The following is a 21406-nucleotide window of genomic DNA, read 5'->3' on the forward strand; positions in this document are numbered from 1 at the left end:
CAAATTGTAAATAGCCTTTCGCTCCCTGTATTTTAGCCCTGCCACCTTCAGAATTTGAAAGAGAGTATTCCAGTCAACATTGTCAAAAGCTTTCTCTAAGTCTACAAATGCTAGAAACGTAGGTTTGCCTTTTCTTAATCTTTCTTCCAAGATAAGTCGTAAGGTCAGTATTGCCTCACGTGTTCCAACATTTCTACGGAATCCAAACTGATCTTCCCCGAGGTCGGCTTCTACTAGTTTTTCCATTCGTCTGTAAAGAATTCGCGTTAGTATTTTGCAGCTGTGACTTATTAAACTGATAGTTCGGTAATTTTCACATCTGTCAACACCTGCTTTCTTTGGGATTGGAATTATTATATTCTTCTTGAAGTCTGAGGGTATTTCGCCTGTCTCATACATCGTGCTCACCAGATGGTAGAGTTTTGTCATGACTGGCTCTCCCGAGGCCATCAGTAGTTCTAATGGAATGTTGTCTACTCCCGGGGCCTTGTTTGGACTCAGGTCTTTCAGTGCTCTGTCAAACTCTTCACGCAGTATCTTATCCCCCATTTCGTCTTCATCTACATCCTCTTCCATTTCCATAATATTGTCCTCAAGTACATCGCCCTTGTATAAACCCTCTATATACTCCTTCCACCTTCCTGCTTTCCCTTCTTTGCTTAGAACTGGGTTTCCATCTGAGCTCTTGATATTCATACAAGTGGTTCTCTTCTCTCCAAAGGTCTCTTTAATTTTCCTGTAGGCAGTATCTATCTTAACCCTAGTGAGACAAGCCTCTACATCCTTACATTTGTCCTCTAGCCATCCCTGCTTAGCCATTTTGCACTTCCTGTCAATTTCATTTTTGAGACGTTTGTATTCCTTTTTGCCTGCTTCATGTACTACATTTTTATATTTTCTCCTTTCATCAATTAAATTCAATATTTCATCTGTTACCCAAGGATTTCTATTAGCCCTCGTCTTTTTACCTACCTGATCGTCTGCTGCCTTCACCACTTCATCCCTCAGAGCTACCCATTCTTCTTCTACTGTATTTCTTTCCCCCATTCCTGTCAATTGTTCCCTTATGCTCTCCCTGAAACTCTCTACAACCTCTGGTTTAGTCAGTTTATCCAGGTCCCATCTCCTTAAATTGCTACTTTTTTTGCAGTTTCTTCAGTTTTAATCTACAGTTCATAACCAATAGATTGTGGTCAGAATCCACATCTGCCCCAGGAAATGTCTTACAATTTAAAACCTGGTTCCTAAATCTCTGTCTTACCATTATTTAATCTATCTGAAACCTGTCAGTATCTCCAGGCTTCTTCCATGTATACAGCCTCCTTTCATGATTCTTGAACCAAGTGTTAGCTATGATTAAGTTATGCTCTGTGCAAAATTCTACAAGGCGGCTTCCTCTTTCATTCCTTCCCCCCAATCCATATTCACCTACTATGTTTCCTTCTCTCCCTTTTCCTACTGACGAATTCCAGCCACCCATGACTATTAAAGTTTCGCCTCCCTTCAATACCTGAATAATTTCTTTTATCTCGTTATACATTTCATCTATTTCTTCATCATCTGCAGAGCTAGTTGGCATATAAACTTGTACTACTGTAGTAGGCATGGGCTTTGTGTCTATCTTGGCCACAATAATGCGTTCACTATGCTGTTTGTAGTAGCTAACCCGCACTCCTACTTTTTTATTCATTATTAAACCTACTCCTGCATTACCCCTATTTGATTTTGTATTTATAACCCTGTAATCACCTGACCAAAAGTCTTGTTCCTCCTGCCACCGAACTTCACTAATTCCCACTATATCTAACTTTAACCTATCCATCTCCCTTTTTAAATTTTCTAACCTACCTGCCCGATTAAGTGATCTGACATTCCACGCTCCGATCCGTAGAACGCCAGTTTTCTTTCTCCTGATAACGACGTCCTCTTGAGTAGTCCCCGCCCGGAGATCCGAATGGGGGACTATTTTACCTCCGGAATATTTTACCCAAGAGGACGCCATCATCATTTAATCATACAGTAGAGCTGCATGTCCTCGAGAAAAATTACGGCTGTAGTTTCCCCTTGCTTTCAGCCGTTCGCAGTACCAGCACAGCAAGGCCGTTTTGGTTAATGTTACAAGGCCAGATCAGTCAATCATCCAGACTGTTCCCCCTGCAACTACTGAAAAGGCTGCTGCCCCTCTTCAGGAACCACATGTTTGTCTGGCCTCTCAACAGATACCCCTCCGTTGTGGTTGCACCTACGGTACGGCCATCTGTATCGCTGAGGCACGCAAGCCTCCCCACCAACGGCAAGGTCCATGGTTCATGGGAGGGCACGATTTAATACAAAACCAATAAATAAAGGAAAGGAGAGTCAACAAAAGGTACATTCTAAGCCAAAAAATCACGCATCACGAAGGAATTACAGGAATGTGTTGGAAATTGGTGGATATGATTTACAGACAAACAAATTATTACAATTTCAGAAGAACTGTATCATTTATTCAAAAGAAAGAGCTTCAAAAACTGATCAGGTCAGTAACGCTTTGGGCTGCCTCTGGCCTATGCAAGCAGTTATTCGGCTTGGCACTGACTGAGTTGCTGGATGTCCTTGTGAGGGGTATCGTGTCTAATTACGTTATATTATTGCATAAGATCGTCAAAATCCCGAGATGTTTGGAGGGCCCTGCCCACAATGCTCATACATTCTCAATTGCTGACCAAGGTAGCGTTTGGCAAGCACGAAGGCAAGAAGAAGAAACTCTCAGTGTATGTGGGCGGGTGTTATCTTGCTGAAAGTCTAGAATGGCTTACGTTGAAGGGCAACAAAACGGCTGGTTGATTATCGGCGACGTACTGCGGTGTCGTAAGGGTGCCGCGGACGGCAACCAAAGATGTTCTTTGTTGGAAAGAAATATAACCCCAGACCATCACCTGTGTCAGGCCGTATGGAGGGTGACAATCAGTTGGTGTCCAGAGTCGTCTTCGGCCAGTAATCTTGTTGAGTAAAATTGCATTCAGTGATGAGTCCCTCTCAGAAGTGAGCCACGATTACCAGTGAAAACGTGTCTGGTGTTGCCCTGGACAATGGTAGGACACTAACATAACTATCGCCCGTCATACGGTCCCACAACCAGGAATGTTAGTCTGGGTGCTTTTGGTTGTCATCCGCTGCATTCTTACAGCATAGCGGTACGTCGACGATTTTCTACGCCGCGTTTGGTTGCCCATCATGGTAAGCCATCCTGGGGTTACATTTCAGCAAGCTAATGGCCGTCCGCACACGGCGAGGGTTTCTACAGCTTGTCTTCGTGGTTGCTGAACGTTATCTTGGCCAACAACGTCACTGGATTTCTCCCCAGCTGAGAATGCTTGGAGCATTATGAGCAGGGTTCTCCAATCAGCTTGGTATTTGGATGCTCTGACGTGGCAATTGGAGAGAATTTGTCACGATATCCATAAGGAAGACATCCAAAACCCTGTCAATCAACGCCATGCCGAATAACTGCTTTCGTATGGACCAGAGGTGGACCAATGCGTTACTGACTTGCTTAATTTGTGAAGGTCTTTGCCTCAAATAACGGCCTTGCCGTAGTGGATACACCGGTTCCCGTCGGATCACCGAAGTTAAGTGCTGCCAGGTGTGGCCAGCACTTGGATGTGTGACCATCTGGGCCGTCATGAGCTGTTGCAATTCTTAGAGGTGCACACAGCCTGGTGATGCCAACTGAGGAGCTACTCGACCGAATAGTAGCGGCTCCGGTCAAAGAAAACCATCACAACGACCGGAAGAGCGGTGTGCTGACACCCCGCACCTCCTATCCGCATCCTCAGCTGAGGATGACACGGCGGTCGGATGGTCCCGCTGGGCCACTTGTGGCCTGAAGACGGAGTGCATTGCCTTGAACAAATCATGCAGATTGTCTGAAATTGTAGTCATCTGTTTTTCTGTGCATGTACATCACACCTATCGATTTTCGTTCCATTGGGATAATTCCTTCGCGGTGGGTCGCGATTTTTTCGTAGAGTGTATTTTGGGAGATGACGCTAGCAGACAGAAATTTGAAAACGGTTTCTTCTGAAAACGTGTTGACAGCAGCTAACATTTTATTTATCTTTAGATTTCGTATGAAGGTCTGCTACATAGACGAAATGGCACCTCCTGATTAGTGTTATCTTTTTTACCATCATGCACGTAGCATTTTTTGGGTGTTTACCTGAAACTTAGAAACAGTAGACCATTGCAGAACAATGTCTGTGTTACGTAACTAACCTGTTTTTGTTATACGTAATGTGAGTGCAAGTCTCTTCCGACAATTCTAAATCACTGGTACTATAAAACTGATTCCGGGTATTCTTTTAGGATAACAAATGCGTGAGCAGTTTTTAAGAACAAGTCAGCAACAGAGTTGTACGTGTTACCTCAACATGAGCCTTGCACCCCCGCAAAGGACTCCTACCAAATCAAAGTCATGTTTTCACTCTCCTGAAAATATACGAACCGAGTTCTTTCTCCTTTATGTTGCTTTGTGTTTTCATCTGTAGATACTTAATAAAATTTAAAAGAGTAAGGAAGTTTACTACCAATTATACAATAGAATACAGCAGTTTATTTCTGATAAAGATGGACGTCATCATGAACCGACGTACGAAATTTCGTCTACTTTTCCTCTCCCTTTATTTTGTCGCCACATCTAAGCCTGAAGCTCTAATTTTCTGTATAACTGTACCAGAAATTTGATTTAGTGTTCGAGTAAGAGAATTTTCATTTAGTCTTATATTTGTATTCACAAATCTCATCTCACTCTGATTAAAGCCCGGAGTACCTAACAGCTGGGGCATAATGGCTGCGTTAGGATCGCAATGTGGTAACGATCTGTCGGCGACAGTGCCAGTGGCGAACCGAACATTTCAAATAAATACCAGCAGCGGAAACGGGCGCCGCTCGTTAATTACACACTCGACGCGACAATACGCGATAAAATAACTTCACGGTAGTCTGCCCATGTAGGACGGCCGGTCAGCGGCGCAAACCAGTTTTGAGGCGCGTTTCACAATTATGCGAATATGAATTTACTAAGAGTGTTGAAGCTCATCGCAAAAGTAAACTTCAATCGTATAAAAATAAAGCATACAGAGAAAATATCATTCTTCGCCGTATATTTGTCATACAATCAGTTTATTTACACAAGTACTGTGATGCGCCCATTTCTGAAAATAAAAACTTGCTGCTTTTTAAATTGACGAATGTTTCACTGCTGTAATATCACCACTAGCGAGTGGTTTTATTACAGTAAAAGGTAAATTATTTTGAAAAGAAGACTTCATGTTTGGAAACGGTTATGTTTTTCGTTGAAGGTTGGCAAAATATCAATATGTGAATTACTTCCACATTTGTTTGCCTTTCTTGCTGCTGCATTCGTCCATTCAGGCACACATTCACTACGCACTGCCATCTCCAGTTAATAAGTACTTTCATTAAGTTGGTCACAGAGATATTTATAATGTTATTAAAAAGATATCGTTTGAACTGCTATCGTAATATATATGTTGCTATTACGTAGTTAAATTTTTGTCCATTATTCTGTTTCGCAGCTCTCAGGCAGCTTAAAACTGTGTGCCAGAACCGTGGAAGGAAAATAGGAGAGAGCTACTTACAGAAATAAAGGTGTAATAGTGGGTCGCCAGTTGTGCCTGGTAACTCAGGTGTAAGAACGTTGCCCGCAAAAACCAGGATTCCTGGGTCAGATAGGCAGTGTGTGTTCCCTGTAATACAGTCGTCTGCTCCATGCTTCTAAAATAACTTTCTTCACTTACAATTAGAGGTATTCTTAAGGTTTTCTTGTTGGGAAATAACTCTGTCAAGTTAGTGTCTAAATGGTTCAAATGGCTCTGAGCACTATGGGACTTAACATCTGAGGTCATCAGTCCCCTAGAACTTAGAACTACTTAAACCTAACTAACCTAAGGACATCACACACATCCATGCCCGAGGCGGGATTCGAACCTGCGACCGTAGCGGTCGCGCGGTTCCAGACTGCAGCGCCTAGAACCGCTCGGCCACCCTGGCCGGCGTAGTTAGTGTCCAAGGCAGTATGTATGTGCAGCACGTGTGGTTAGTAGACATTGCTAGTTCCATAAAACCTCGTGGTCCTGGGGATGGCGAATTTAATAGGAGGGCACGTAGTGGCACCATAAAGCCCAGAGCAAAAATTTTGTCTGAAACAGAAGTTGGTCCCATGACGTCTGTCACCCCTAGCCGTTTGATGCGAGGATTCTTAAACATCCTGTGTAATAGGAATGTATTTTAATTGCAGGTAACATTTTACGTGTTGCACTCTTGTAGTTTACACAGTAAAAACTAAACTGAACTCCAAACGAAAAAGCCATGAAGGGTCCAAAGGTTCCGACCGGCCGCCGAGTCATCAGCCCATAGGCGAAACTGGATGCATATATGGATGGGCACGTGGTCTGCACACCACTCTCCCGGCCGAGTGTCAGTTTACGAGACGGTGTTTACACACATTCTAAGACTAAAAAAAGATAAAAAAGCGACGCACCACGAAGGAACGGGAATAGGTAGATATGATATAAATGTACAGACTAACAAATGATTAAATCTCAGAAAAATTGGATGATTTATTGAAGAGACAGAGTTTCACAAATTGAGCAAGTCAACAACGCGCTCGTCAACCTCTGGCCTTTACGCTAACAATTATTCGGCTTAGCAATGATTGATAGAGTTGTTACATGTCCTTCTGAGGGGTATCGCGCCAAATTCTGTCCAACGTCAAAACTCCGAGCTTTGTGGCCCCGCCCTTAATGCTTCAATTCTCAATTGGGGAGAGACCCGGTGACATTGCTGGCAAGGCACGTTTCGGCAAGCATGAAGAAAAATAGTAGAAACTTCGTCATGTTCGGGCGGGCGTTATCTTGCTGAAATTTATGCCGAGGATGTGTTGCCATGTGAAGCTACAGAATCTTCCACGTACCGTTTTGCTATAAGGGTGTTGCGGATGACAACCAAAGGGTCGGGCTATAAAATGAAATGACACACCAGATCATTACTACTGTATAGGGTGACTCAAGTAGAATCGATATCTATATACATGGATACTCTACAACTTTTTCGATGTATTCCGTCAGTCCTATCTGGAAAGGATCCCACACGGCACAGCAGTATTCTAAAAGAGGACGGACAAGCGTAGTGTAAACAGTCTCCTTAGCAGGTCTGTTACATTTTCTAGGTGTCCTGCCAATAAAACGCAGTCATTGGTTAGCCTTCCCCACAACATTACCTGTGTGTTCCTTCCAATTTAAGTTGTTCGTAATTGTAATACCTAGGTATTTAGTTGAGTTTACGGCTTTTAGATTAGACTGATTTTCGTGTAACCGAAGTTTAGCGAGTTCCTTTTAGCACTCATGTGGATGACCTCATACTTTTCGTTATTTGGGGTCAACTGCCCTATTTTCGCACCATTCAGATATCTTTTATAATCGTTTTGCAGTTTTTTTTATCTTCTGATGACTTTATTAGACGATAAACGACAGCGTCATCTGCAAACAACCGAAGACGGCTGCTCAGATTGTCTCCCAGATCGTTTATATAGATAAGGAACAGCAAAGGGCCTATAACACTACCTTAGCGAACGCCAGAAATCACTTCTGTTTCACTCGATGACTTTCCGTCAATTACTATGAACCGTGTCCTCTCTGACAGGAAATCACAAAAAAATGGTTCAAATGGCTCTGAGCACTATGGGACTTAACTACTGAGGTCATCAGTCTCCTAGAACTTAGAACTACTTAAACCTAACTAACCTAAGGACATCACACACATCCATGCCCTAGGCAGGATTCCAACCTGCGACCGTAGCGGTCACGCGGTTCCAAACTGACGCGCTTAGAACCGCACGGCCACATCGGCCGGCCAGGAAATCACAGATCCAGTCACATAACTGAGACGATATTCCATAAGCACGCAAATTCACTACGAGCCACTTGTGTGGTACAGTGTCAAAAGCCTTCCGGAATCCCTTGTCAATAGCACGCAACACTTCAGGTGAATAAAGAGCTACTTGTGTTCCACAGGAACGATGTTCTCTAAAACCATGTTGACAGTGTGTCAATAGACGGCTTTCTTCGAGGTAATTCATAATGTTCGAAGACAATATATGTTCCAAAATCCTGCTGCATATCGACGTCAACGATATGCGCCTGTTATTCAGTGGATTAATTCTGCTACCTTTCTTGAATTGTCGTCACTGACTGCTTCCATCGAAGGCGTGTCTGCAGATGTTCCGGACAGTGGAGGAATACCACCGTGACTGTCGCTAACCACATTTCCCGACATCCATGAGTTAAGTCCTGTGGAGCCATTTGATTTCACAGCAGACCCCTTTGGTCGTCATCCGCGACACCACTGCAGCACATCGGTACGTCGACGATATTCTACGCCGCTTTGGTTGTCCTCCATGGCAAGCCATCCTGAGTTTACATTACAGCAAGATAATACCCGCCCACACACGGCGAGAGTTTCTACTGCTTGTCTTCATGCTTACCAAACTCTACCTTGTTCCGAAAGGTTTCTGGGTATATCCCTAATTGATGACGTCTGGAGCATTAGGGGCAGGGTCTTCCAACTACACTACTGACCATTAGAATTGATACACCACGAAGATGACGTGGTACAGACGCGAAATTTAGCCGACAGGAAGAAGATGCTGTGATATGCAAATGATTAGCTTTTCAGAGCATTCACACAAGGTTGGCGCCGGTGGCGACACCTACAACGTCCTGACATGAGGAAAGTTTCCAACGATTTCTCATACACAAACAGCAGTTGACCGGCGTTGCCTGGTGAAACGTTGTTGTGATGCCTTGTGTAAGGAGGAGAAATGAGTACGATCACGTTTCCGGCTTTGATAAAGGTCGGATTGTAGCCTACCGCGATTGCGGTTTATCGTATTGTGACATTGCTGCTCGCGTTGGTCCAGATCCAATGACTGCTAACAGAATATGGAATAGGTGGGTTCAGGAGGGTAATACGGAACGCCGTGCTTGATCCCAACGGCCTCGTATCACTAGCAGTCGAGATGACAGGCATCTTATCCGCATGACTGTAATGGATCGTGCAGCCACGTCTCGATCCCTGAGTCAACAGATGGGGAAGTTTACAAGACAACAACCATCTGCACGAACAATTCGACGAAGTTCGCAGCAGCATGGACTATCAGCTCGGAGACCGTGGCTGCAGTTACCCTTGACGCTGCATCGCAGACAGGAGCGCCTGCAATGGTGTACTCAACGACGAACTAGATTGCGGATACAAGCCGAACAGTGTTAAAAGGGTTCAACACTCGCTGCAGACATACAATGAAAGTAAACGCTAAATCATGGATGAACAATCGGATCAGTAATGGATCTTTCCGCAGGCGAGGCAATTGCTCAACAAAAAGAATAACAAGTCAAAAATGATGTTTCCAAAAATGGTTCAAATGGCTCTGAGCACTATGGGACTTAACATCCGAGGTTAACCTAAATAACCTAAGGACATCACACACACCCATGCCCGAGGCAGGATTCGAACCTGCGACCATAGCGGTCGCGCGGTTCCAGACTGAAGCGCCTAGAACCGCTAGGCCACTGCGACCGGCTGATGTTTCCACATTCCCCCAAAGATTACAGGAAAAGCCATTTTTTCCGACCATATACCATCAAAATTCTATTATATGTGTATTCGTATTTTAGGTGTTTCTCAGGTAATTTATCTAGAGGAGTTCGGAAAACTGCCTAAAGCCACAAGGAGGAAGGGCATTGCGCCAAGCCAAAGATAATCGACACACTGATTCGATTTGTGTTCAAAAATGTTCAAATGTGTGTGAAGTCTTATGGGACTTAACTGCTAAGGTCATCAGTCCCCAAGCTTACACATTACATAACCCAAATTATCCTAAGGACAAACGCACACACCCATGCCGGAGGGAGGACTCGAAGCCGCCGAGATCAGCCGATTCGTTTTGTGACTTGCTCACTTCTACCTCTAGAAGTAGCATGGCACACGTGAGGTATACACGGCAGTCAAATTATTGTAATTTTTATATTTATGAAATGTTAAGTTGAGAACTCAAATACTTATAGCACCAAACAGTTCGATGCAACTCTAAAATCGACATTGCGAACGTAGACTTTGATATTTTCCGACCATGATTAGTATACTAAGGCAAGATCGGTTTTCTCCGATAGGCTATGTGACTCTGTGGTAAAGTGCTCCAATGCCACGTAGAGGTCTTGGGTTCTATTCCTCACTGATGGAAAATTTTAAACAGAAGTACTGTTCTACTGGCAGTTGTGAAAAATTTAAAATAGAAGAATATGAAAACAATCCGTAGCGTTCCAGACTGTAATCGAAGTTTCGTGTCTTATTTCGACTATTTTTTCGGTTTTATCTTTTCGCTTCGAATAACTACATCATTTAAATATAAAATTCGTCAAATAGGTGCTAATTAACAGCTATCTAATTATTATTTTTATGAAAATTGCATGTCTTCTTTTTTCTAACTAAATGCACAGACAAATGTCCAGGTTTCATTGCAAATGGAAATTCGTAATTACTGGCGCTTTACAAAAGATTGTTTAAATTGAAAAGGTATTACAAATGAAATTATTTTTCAGCTTTACGAATTTTATTCTTCTGGTAAACGCTCATAGATCGTGCATCGTTGTTTAAAAATTTGCGAGGGCTGGGAGTCGAACTATCGCTGCACACGTGGTAGGCGAGCATTCTGTCACACAGCCACGTCACCTCTCGAGAAATCGGCAAAACTTTAATCGGTTTTCTCGACAATTTTTGAGAGGTGCAACGAAGTTCCTTTGCTGACTGCTATCTGAGTTCTGAACTTCAAGTAGCATAAATATGAAACATAAATTAAGAAACGTCTTTAATCTGAAAAGTTTTTAAAACGGGCTAAAAGAGTATACAGTTATTTCTCCAAGCCACATACCGATTACTAACCCCTTGCACAAAAATTGTGATAGTGAATTTTTAATATACACTCCTGGAAATGGAAAAAAGAACACATTGACACCGGTGTGTCAGACCCACCATACTTGCTCCGGACACTGCGAGAGGGCTGTACAAGCAATGATCACACGCACGGCACAGCGGACACACCAGGAACCGCGGTGTTGGCCGTCGAATGGCGCTAGCTGCGCAGCATTTGTGCACCGCCGCCGTCAGTGTCAGCCAGTTTGCCGTGGCATACGGAGCTCCATCACAGTCTTTAACACTGGTAGCATGCCGCGACAGCGTGGACGTGAACCGTATGTGCAGCTGACGGACTTTGAGCGAGGGCGTATAGTGGGCATGCGGGAGGCCGGGTGGACGTACCGCCGAATTGCTCAACACGTGGGACGTGAGGTCTCCACAGTACATCGATGTTGTCGCCAGTGGTCGGCGGAAGGTGCACGTGCCCGTCGACCTGGGACCGGACCGCAGCGACGCACGGATGCACGCCAAGACCGTAGGATCCTACGCAGTGCCGTAGGGGACCGCACCGCCACTTCCCAGCAAATTAGGGACACTGTTGCTCCTGGGGTATCGGCGAGGACCATTCGCAACCGTCTCCATGAAGCTGGGCTACGGTCCCGCACACCGTTAGGCCGTCTTCCGCTCACGCCCCAACATCGTGCAGCCCGCCTCCAGTGGTGTCGCGACAGGCGTGAATGGAGGGACGAATGGAGACGTGTCGTCTTCAGCGATGAGAGTCGCTTCTGCCTTGGTGCCAATGATGGTCGTATGCGTGTTTGGCGCCGTGCAGGTGAGCGCCACAATCAGGACTGCATACGACCGAGGCACACAGGGCCAACACCCGGCATCATGGTGTGGGGAGCGATCTCCTACACTGGCCGTACACCACTGGTGATCGTCGAGGGGACACTGAATAGTACACGGTACATCCAAACCGTCATCGAACCCATCGTTCTACCATTCCTAGACCGGCAAGGGAACTTGCTGTTCCAACAGGACAATGCACGTCCGCATGTATCCCGTGCCACCCAACGTGCTCTAGAAGGTGTAAGTCAACTACCCTGGCCAGCAAGATCTCCGGATCTGTCCCCCATTGAGCATGTTTGGGACTGGATGAAGCGTCGTCTCACGCGGTCTGCACGTCCAGCACGAACGCTGGTCCAACTGAGGCGCCAGGTGGAAATGGCATGGCAAGCCGTTCCACAGGACTACATCCAGCATCTCTAAGATCGTCTCCATGGGAGAATAGCAGCCTGCATTGCTGCGAAAGGTGGATATACACTGTACTAGTGCCGACATTGTGCATGCTCTGTTGCCTGTGTCTATGTGCCTGTGGTTCTGTCAGTGTGATCATGTGATGTATCTGACCCCAGGAATGTGTCAATAAAGTTTCCCCTTCCTGGGACAATGAATTCACGGTGTTCTTATTTCAATTTCCAGGAGTGTACTTCTAAAATTTAAAACGGAATACCTCGGGCGTACGCTAAATAACTCATGGACGAATAGTTTGCATAAGACACAAAAAATTTTTTTTCACTACAAACGATATAAACGTTGTGTGATTTTTCTTAATAATATTTACTCTCTACATTCCTTACTCTTGCCTATTGCATGCGCGCTGCGGCTTTCGTTTTACATTTTATAAGTATTGTCATAGCTATTAAAAATTCACATTTTCGTATTTTCGGAACTATCTATATGTGATTAGGAATCTGTATGAGGCTAAGAGAAACTAATTTATACTTTTCAGTGCTTTTTAAAAACGTGTCATGTTAAAAAGGTTTTTATTTAAATAATTATTTTCTACTTTAGTCATAAGTGTTTGAAAATTTTCAATCCGTTTCTAATATTTTGATGAGATTTCTACAGAGACAAGTGATATATCTGAGGTTTATTTTTTGCCGGCCGGTGTGGTTGTGTGGTTCTAAGCGCTTCAGTTTGGAACCGCGTGACCGCTACGGTCGCAGGTTCGAATCCTGCCTCGGGCATGGATGTGTGTGATGTCCTTAGGTTAGTTAGGTTTAAGTAGTTCTAAGTTCTAGGGGACTGATGACCTCAGAAGTTAAGTCCCATATGCTCAGAGCCATTTGAACCATTTTTTTTAGGTTTATTTCAGTTTCTCGCCACATGAGTCAACCAGTATTGCTTCCTCCTACGTAAAACTCGCTAAAAGACCGTGAAGTTAAACGAGACAGCCGACGATACACGGAGACTTACCAGCTATAGTCTTACCACACAACATTCTCGACTGGAACAGGAAAATAGGGAGATAGCTATGGTAATCAAAGATCCGTGACCACACTCAGACAAGAAAGAGTTGCTATTGCATTCTCACCCCGGTCTGTTTAAAGTTTCAGGTGATCAGCTCATCTGGAAGTTAGTTTAAAATGAATACCAAAATTTGTACCAAATAGACATACTGTTGAGTGGTACTTAAGTAAATAAATTAGTGAAATCAAAGTAAAGTAGAAATTAGAATATAAATGAAAAACTTAGTTTAGTTTAGAAGAATTACACTCTGGCAAACAGTGGGCAGAACAGCAGAGCAGAAGAGACAATGACCATGAAGTCAGCAGGTTCCACATAAGCGGATGCTGTCGACTCAGCCGTCAGGGCATCACCCGACCAGCTCATGTGTTTCTCGTCTACATTCCAAGAGCCAATGACCGACGTTAAGAAGATTCTTCGAGAAGCTTTTGAACGTGATAGAAGAGTCAATGACCGGCTCACGTGTTTCTCAGTCGTCACATATGATCAAAGGCCCTCGCCTCCATTCCAAGAGCCAATGACCGACGTTAAGAAGATTCTTCGAGAAGCTTCTCAACGTGACAGAAGAGGAAATGACCGTGAAGTCGTTCACCTCCAGTAAACTGAAGTGAATAAATACGCGAGACGCAGTGGGCCCGACAGACGAGAGACGAAGAAGACGAAGAAGTAAAGAAGCGTAGCAGTAGTTCTCAGTCAGTTTCGGTGCTGAAGACCGTCATGCAAGAAGAGGCTGCATCATGCACGGACGCACCAAGTCCGCCGCTGTAATGGAATAGCAAGCAGCAGCCGTGGCGCCAGAAGACAGATGTTAAAAGGTATTTTAAGTCTGATTTTTACGTATCCGGGTGACTCGTGAGGACGGGAAGGAGACGGCCTCACATCAGCAGTCACCTGTGAGCTGGGATGAAGATCTGACAGCCGAAGACTGGCAAGCGGGACTCCGTTGTTCGAGTCCGGGACACTGGCCTTCCCCCGCCGCGCCGTTCCGCTGGCCGACGCACAACACACGCGGCCGCTTAGAGAAGAGAAACACTGGGACGCCACATCCGAGGTATCACCATCCGATGCACGACTTCGCTCGCAATAATTAAACGGGCCACCTCGCGCTGCGCGTCTCCAGTCAGCTGGGCGAGACGGCGACACGAGATACACACTGCCAGGCGTAATCAGACGCCGCCGCTGCCGCAGCAGAAGGCTACGCAAACGACACAGCTGCCGTTCTCCGAACCAGAACATCCAGTAAGATACAGTTGTACGAAACTTTCAATAAAAGTTATCTTATGTAAAAATGCTGTTCCATTCTACCTCATACCCGAGCCAAGCAAGAACCCACCCTGCCCACATGTTGTTAAGAGAGAAAAATTAATTTATTTAGTATTTTCACCCTGACATAATGCTTTAGAATCAAATGCCCTTTTCAGTAATGCTCATCCTGACAACTGACTAGCATCAAAAGAGAGAACCCAGTTACATTTAGTATCAGAACTGTTACAATACAGACAAGATGGCGAGCTAATAAAAACATAATAATACAAAATTCTGATTGTCACGTAGTCCTCTTGTGAACAAGGATCTCTTTTTACAAATGTGTGATGAAACTGTAACACCTTGATGTAATTTCAGTGTTTTTTTACTTAATATTGTAGCTGTGTGTATACAGACTGAAGCCATACATCGCACTTTGTTCAGATTCCTCCGTTTGATATTAAGCTCTTGGTTCTTACAAAACTGCATTCTGTTGAAATGCCTAACGTAGGCAACGAAAGACGCACACAGTGGGCAAATGCTTCCATCGCCTCCCCCCCTCCCTCCTTCCCCCCACGCCCACCCACGGCTCACTCCTAGAAAATGCAGCTACGATCATCACAGCTTCGGAAACAGTACCCCACCACGTAGATAGAGGTACCGATTCAGTATCAGTTTGAGGAAATCCATAGGATGTATTACTTAACTTACAGCAGCAAGTAGCAAATATATCCATCCACTCGTACATCTACACATATACCCGGCTAGTTACCACATGGAGCTGGGCAGGGCGCACCTTTTATCAGTAATAGTCTTTCTTCTCCCTGTTCCACTCCCAAGTGGAGCGAGGGAAAAACGACCATTTGCTTGTCATCACACGCAGTATTCGCGTGAAATATAACTGGAGCGGCAGTAGAATCGTGCTGCAGTCACCGGCAGTTGCCACTCCTCTAAATTCTCTTACTAGCGTCCATGAAAAGAAAGTAATCTTCCATTTGAGTTCACGCAGCAGTTCAATGATGGCCATGTGTTGAACGAACCTACCGGTATCAAATGTAGCAGCACGCTTCCGAGTTACTTCGACGTCTTATTAAGCCGACGTGGTGGGGGGTCTAAAACAAAAAAGCAGTACTCATGAACTGGTCACACTGATATTCTATAAACTGCCTTCTTTACAAATGACATACAATTCCCTACAATTCTCCTAGCAGACTGAAGTCGAGCCTTTGCTTTTCCTACTACCGAAATTACGTGCTCGTTCCACTTCATTTCGCTCTGCAACTTTACGCCTAGATACACTATTGGCCGTTAAAATTGCTACACCAAGAAGAAATGCAGATTATAAACGGGTATTCATTGGAAAAATATATTATACTAGAACTGACATGTGATTACATTTTCACGCAATTTGGGTGCATAGATCCTGAGGAATCACTACCCAGAACAACCACTCTGGCCGTAATAACGGCCCTGATACGCCTGGCCATTGAGCCAAACAGAGCTTGGTTCAATGGTTCAAATGACTCTGAGCACTATGGGACTCAACTGCTGAGGTCATTAGTCCCCTAGAACTTAGAACTAGTTAAACCTAACTAACCTAAGGACATCACAAACATCCATGCCCGAGGCAGGATTCGAACCTGCGACCGTAGCGGTCTTGCGGTTCCAGACTGCAGCCCCTTTAACCGCACGGCCACTTCGGCCGGCCAAACAGAGCTTGGATGGCGTGTACAGGTACAGCTGCCCATGCAGCTTCAACACGATACCATAGTTCATCAAGAATAGTGATTGGTGAATTGTGACGAGCCAGTTGCTCGGCCACCATTGACCAGACGTTTTCAATTGGTGAGAGATCTGGAGAATGTGCTGGCCAGGACAGTAGTCGAACATTTTCTGTATCCAAAAAGGCCCGAACAGGATCTGCAACATGCGGTCGTGCATTATCCTGCTGAAATGTAGGTTTTCTCGGCGATCGAATGAAGAGTAGAGCCACGGGTCGTAACACATCTGAAATGTAACGTCCACTGTTCAAAGTGCCGTCAGTGTGAACAAGAGGTGACCGAGACGTGAAACCAATGGCACCCCATACCATCACGCCGGGTGATACGCCAGTATAGCGATGACGAATACACGCTTCCAATGTGCGTTCACCGCGATGTCGCCAAACACGGATGCGACCATCATAATGCTGTAAACAGAACTTGGATTCATCCGAAAAAATGACGTTTTGATGCGGATAAGATGCCTGTCATCTCGACTGCTACTAATACGAGGCCGTTGGGATCCACCACGGTGTTCCGTATTACCCTCCTGAACCCACCGATTCCATATTCTGCTAACAGTCATTGGATCTCGACCAACGCGAGCAGCAATGTCGCGATACGATAAACTGCAATCGCGGTAGGCTACAATCCGACCTTTATCAAAGTCGGAAACGTGATGGTACGCATTTCTTTTTACACGAGGCATCACAACAAAGTTTCACCAGGCAACGCTGGTCAACTGCTGTTTGTGTATGAGAAATCGATTGGAAACTTTCCTCATGTCAGCACGTTGTAGGTGTCGCCACCGGCGCCAACCTTGTGTGAATGCTCTGAAAAGCTTAATCTTTTGCATATCACAGCATCTTCTTCCTGTCGGTTAAATTTCACGTCTGTATCACATCTTCGTGGTGTAGCAATTTTAATGGCCAGTAGTGTATTTAATCGGTGTGCGTCAAGTGGCATATGATTGATACTGTATCCGAAGATTTTAGAGGATTGCTTTTGCTACTCACATGCATCAGCTTACTCCGCATTTAGAGCGAGCTACCATTCAAACCACCAAATGGAATTTAGGTCGCCTTGTATCCGTCTACAGCCACTCTACAACTACACGGTACAGTACAGTACAACTTCACCACCAAATCGGCCTAGATTGCTACTCACTCTATTCGTCAGATCGCTAACGTCTATGCACTCACAGGAAAAAAATCCCAGCGCCGAGAAGTAGTTGTACGAGACAAAAATGGTTCAAATGGCTCTGAGCACTATAGGACTTAACATCTGAGGTCATCAGTCCCCTAGAACTTAGAACTACTTAAACCTAACTAACCTAAGGCCATTATACACATCCATGCCCGAGGCAGGATTCGAACCTGCAACCGTAGCGGTCGTGCGATTCCAGACTGTAGCGCCTAGAATCGTTCGGCCACACCGGCCGGCTGTACGAGACAAACTAAAGTTGTTAGGCGCTCTTCTACATCTGATAGATGTCGTCTATTCAAATCTCGCTGCAGCCGCATAATGATGGTGTTAGTAGCGCCACTATGAGGATGAAAATCGGATTTGCTTTAAATACGATCTGTAACGGTTGTGAGCATTAGTTATCTTTGATATTACAAGTACTGAGGTTATGTAAGTCAAGAATGCCTTTGACATGACGAAGATGCCATTATCAGATACTCATTGAGTTTGAAGGAAGTCGTGTAATAGGGCTACAAGTTGTACGTTCCTTTCGTGATCAGGCAGAAAGACTTGGCAGGTATGTAGCCGCTGTACATGACTGCTGGCACCGGTGTTCGCGGGAAAGTACGGCCACGTGACAGTACCGAAAAGGAAAAACGTCGTGAGGCTCTGGCGCATTCATTGCGTCTGCAGCAGCAATTCGAGCAGCAATTGGCACCACAGTGACTCAACGAACTGTTACAAATCGGTTATTACAAGGACAGCTCCTAAACAGACACTTTGTGGAGTGCATTCCACTGGCCCCAAACAATTGCCGTTTGCGACTTCATTGGTGTCAAGCGAGAGCTTATTGGACGGCGGTGGTCTGTTGTGTTCTCTGATAAAAGATGGTTATGCCTCGGTGTCATTGAGGAGCGTGTGTTGGTTAGGAGGTCAAATGAACGCAGGCAACTGAAATGTCTGTGACCGAGACACACCTGGAGTTATGTTCAAAGGTGAGATTTCGTATGACAACAAGATTTGTGGTTATCCCACGTACCCTGATCGCAAATTTATACGTTTGTCTGGTGATTCGACCTGTTGTGCTCCCATTCATGAACAGCATTTCAGATGTTGTTTTCCAATAGGATAAAGCTTGCCTACATACCGCTGTTTTAACACATGTTGTCGACATTTTGCGTTGACCTACTCGATCACCAGATGTTTCCAATTGAGCATGTATGGGACGTCATCGGAAGACAACTCCAGCGTCATTCACAACCAGCACCGACCAGGTGAGACATTCATGGAACTCCAGCCCACAAACTGACATCTGGCCTCTGTACAACACAATGCCTGCACTTTTGCATGCTTGTATTCCACATTCAGACAGTTACACAGATTACACTGGCCAACGAAAAACTTTTTTAAACTTTCCTTACTTTGATAGCTGATCTTTATTGATTTTCATGAGCTGATTCTAAATCTAGCCTCAGTTTTTTTGTATCACCCACAGTTTACGAGCAATTTGCTTTTTATTATATACTATAAAAATCCTATGCTATATAGTAAAAAGGGAAATTAATGAAATGCTTTGTTATAACATAAGCATGGTTAGTATTTACAGTAAGCTACTTAAAACAATGATATGTGTTAATAGAGGTTTCACTTGTCAGCTGGAATTGGTTTGTATTTTCTTTCTCTTTTTTCTTTGAAGCTTCTTGTGTAGCTTTTTCTACGATGAGTCGCTTGCAGAACTTCTCGGTGAAGTGACCAACAGTAGTCTCCATCATGTTGGTGTTCCAGCGACCTTGGTAACATTTTTCCATCACTAGTTTAGGGTGTATCAATAAACAGCCTCCATTCTTCCTTTTTATATTCAATACCAAACTCATTCATCAGACCAAGAATGTCTGAGCAGTACTTTAAATCACCTTCTTGTTGAAAAAACTTGGAAAATTGCTGCTCTCTCTTTCTATACATATATACTGGTTCCAACTGCCAATAAGTTCTTTTCTTTTAATCTAGAGCCAAACAATTCAGCTTTTTCTTTCGTTAAGGCCAAATCCGTAACCAGATCGTTAAGCTCGGTCTGAGAAAACAATTTGGGCTCTAGACTTTCTGTATTACAATTGAATTCATCATCATCTGGTTCATCTAAATCAGATTGTGCATCAGAAAATACTTCTGTTGGAATAGAATTTAAATCATCTGGTGGTTCAGGAACCGGCAGATCTACACCATGCCCTACTGGTCGGATGTCGGACGGAAGGTTAGGGTAGCTTATTACCTTCTTGTTTTTCGAATTATGACCAGTAATATCAACACTGCAAAAGTAGCAATCATCGAAATGATTTCTAGGCTCCCTCCATATCATAGAAACAGCAAACCTAAGGCTTTTTTCTCCTTTTTGGACCATTTTCTCAGATCTTCAACACACACATGACATACCTTGCGTGGCGCCCAAGACTTATCTTGATCACCAAGTTTAGATCCAAAGTATGATAGGTAAACCTTTTTCACAAAGTCTGTAATGCTCCTTTGGTGTTTTTTAATCACAGATTCAACACAAATATAATGAAAACTGTCAGCAGAATTTTTACGGCCACGATTAGACATTGTACTGAGCACGTGTACAGGAAACGGGAAAGTGAGGTTAGGTTGACAGTAAAAAAAAAAAAAAAAAAAAAAATCTGTTAACACAAAAATAGAATCTACCTTTTTTTGCCCACAAATGTTTTTCAGCAGTGCTACCAACGTCATCTACATTCATTACACCTCCTTTTTAAATTATTTTAAGTATATAAAAGCTGTTAAATTCTTTAAAAATCACTTAATTTAATAAATTTAACTGTAAAATGTGAAGATATGGCGGGTGATACAGTTTTTTATGTATCATATTTGGATTTCCCACCCTAAAAAACATAAGAATAAGGTATTTTCAGTAAAAACGTTTTTCCATCGTTGGCCTGTGTTATTAATGTACCAACATCTCACATTTTCAATGGCTTGTCTCGTGCTTACATTAACCTGTGGGCTTCGAAAGTTGATCACTTAAATATATTGCCTACACAAATGTATTCAATATCTACATCTACAGTGGATACTCTGCAAATCACATTTAAGCGTATGGCAGAGGGTTCATAGAACCACCTTCACAATTCACTATTACTTCAATCTCGTATAGCGCGTGAAAAAAAATAACATCTATATCTTTCCGTGCAAACTCTGATTTCCCTTATTTTATTACGGTGGTCGTTCCTCCCTACAAAGGCCGGTGACAACAAAATATTTTCGCATTCGAAGAAGAGAGTTGATGATTGAAATTTCGTGAGAAGATCCCGCCGCAACGAAAGACGCCTTTATTTTAATGATGTCCACCCCAAATCCTGTATCATATCAGTGACACTCTCTTCCCTATTTCACGATAATACAAAACGTGCTGCCCTTCTTTGAACTTTTTCGATATACTCCGTCAATCCTTTCTGGTAAGGATCTTAACCCGCAGCAGTATTCTAAAAGAGGACGGACAAGTGTAGTGTAGGTAATCTCTTTAGCACATCTGTTACATTTTCTGAGTGTCCTGCCAATAAAACGCAGTCTTTGGTTAACGTTTCTCTAAAAGTAATTCCAAGGCATTTAGTTGAATTTACGGCCTTTATATTTGACTGATTTCTCGTGTAAACGAACTTTAACGGATTCCTGTTAGCACTCATGTGGATGACCTCACTCTTTTCGTTATTTAGGTCTCAAATGGCTCAAATGACTCTGAGCACTATGGGACTTAACATCTGAGGTCATCAGTCCCCTACAACTTAGAACTACTTAAACCTAATGACATCACACACACCCATGCCCGAGGCAGGATTCGAACCTGCGACCGTAGCGGTCGCGCGGTTCCGGACTGAAGCGCTAGAAATGCTTGACCACACCGGCCGGCCGTTATTTAGGGTCAA

This window comes from Schistocerca cancellata, chromosome 8, assembly GCF_023864275.1.
Source record: "Schistocerca cancellata isolate TAMUIC-IGC-003103 chromosome 8, iqSchCanc2.1, whole genome shotgun sequence".
NCBI classification, from domain to species: domain Eukaryota; kingdom Metazoa; phylum Arthropoda; class Insecta; order Orthoptera; family Acrididae; genus Schistocerca; species Schistocerca cancellata.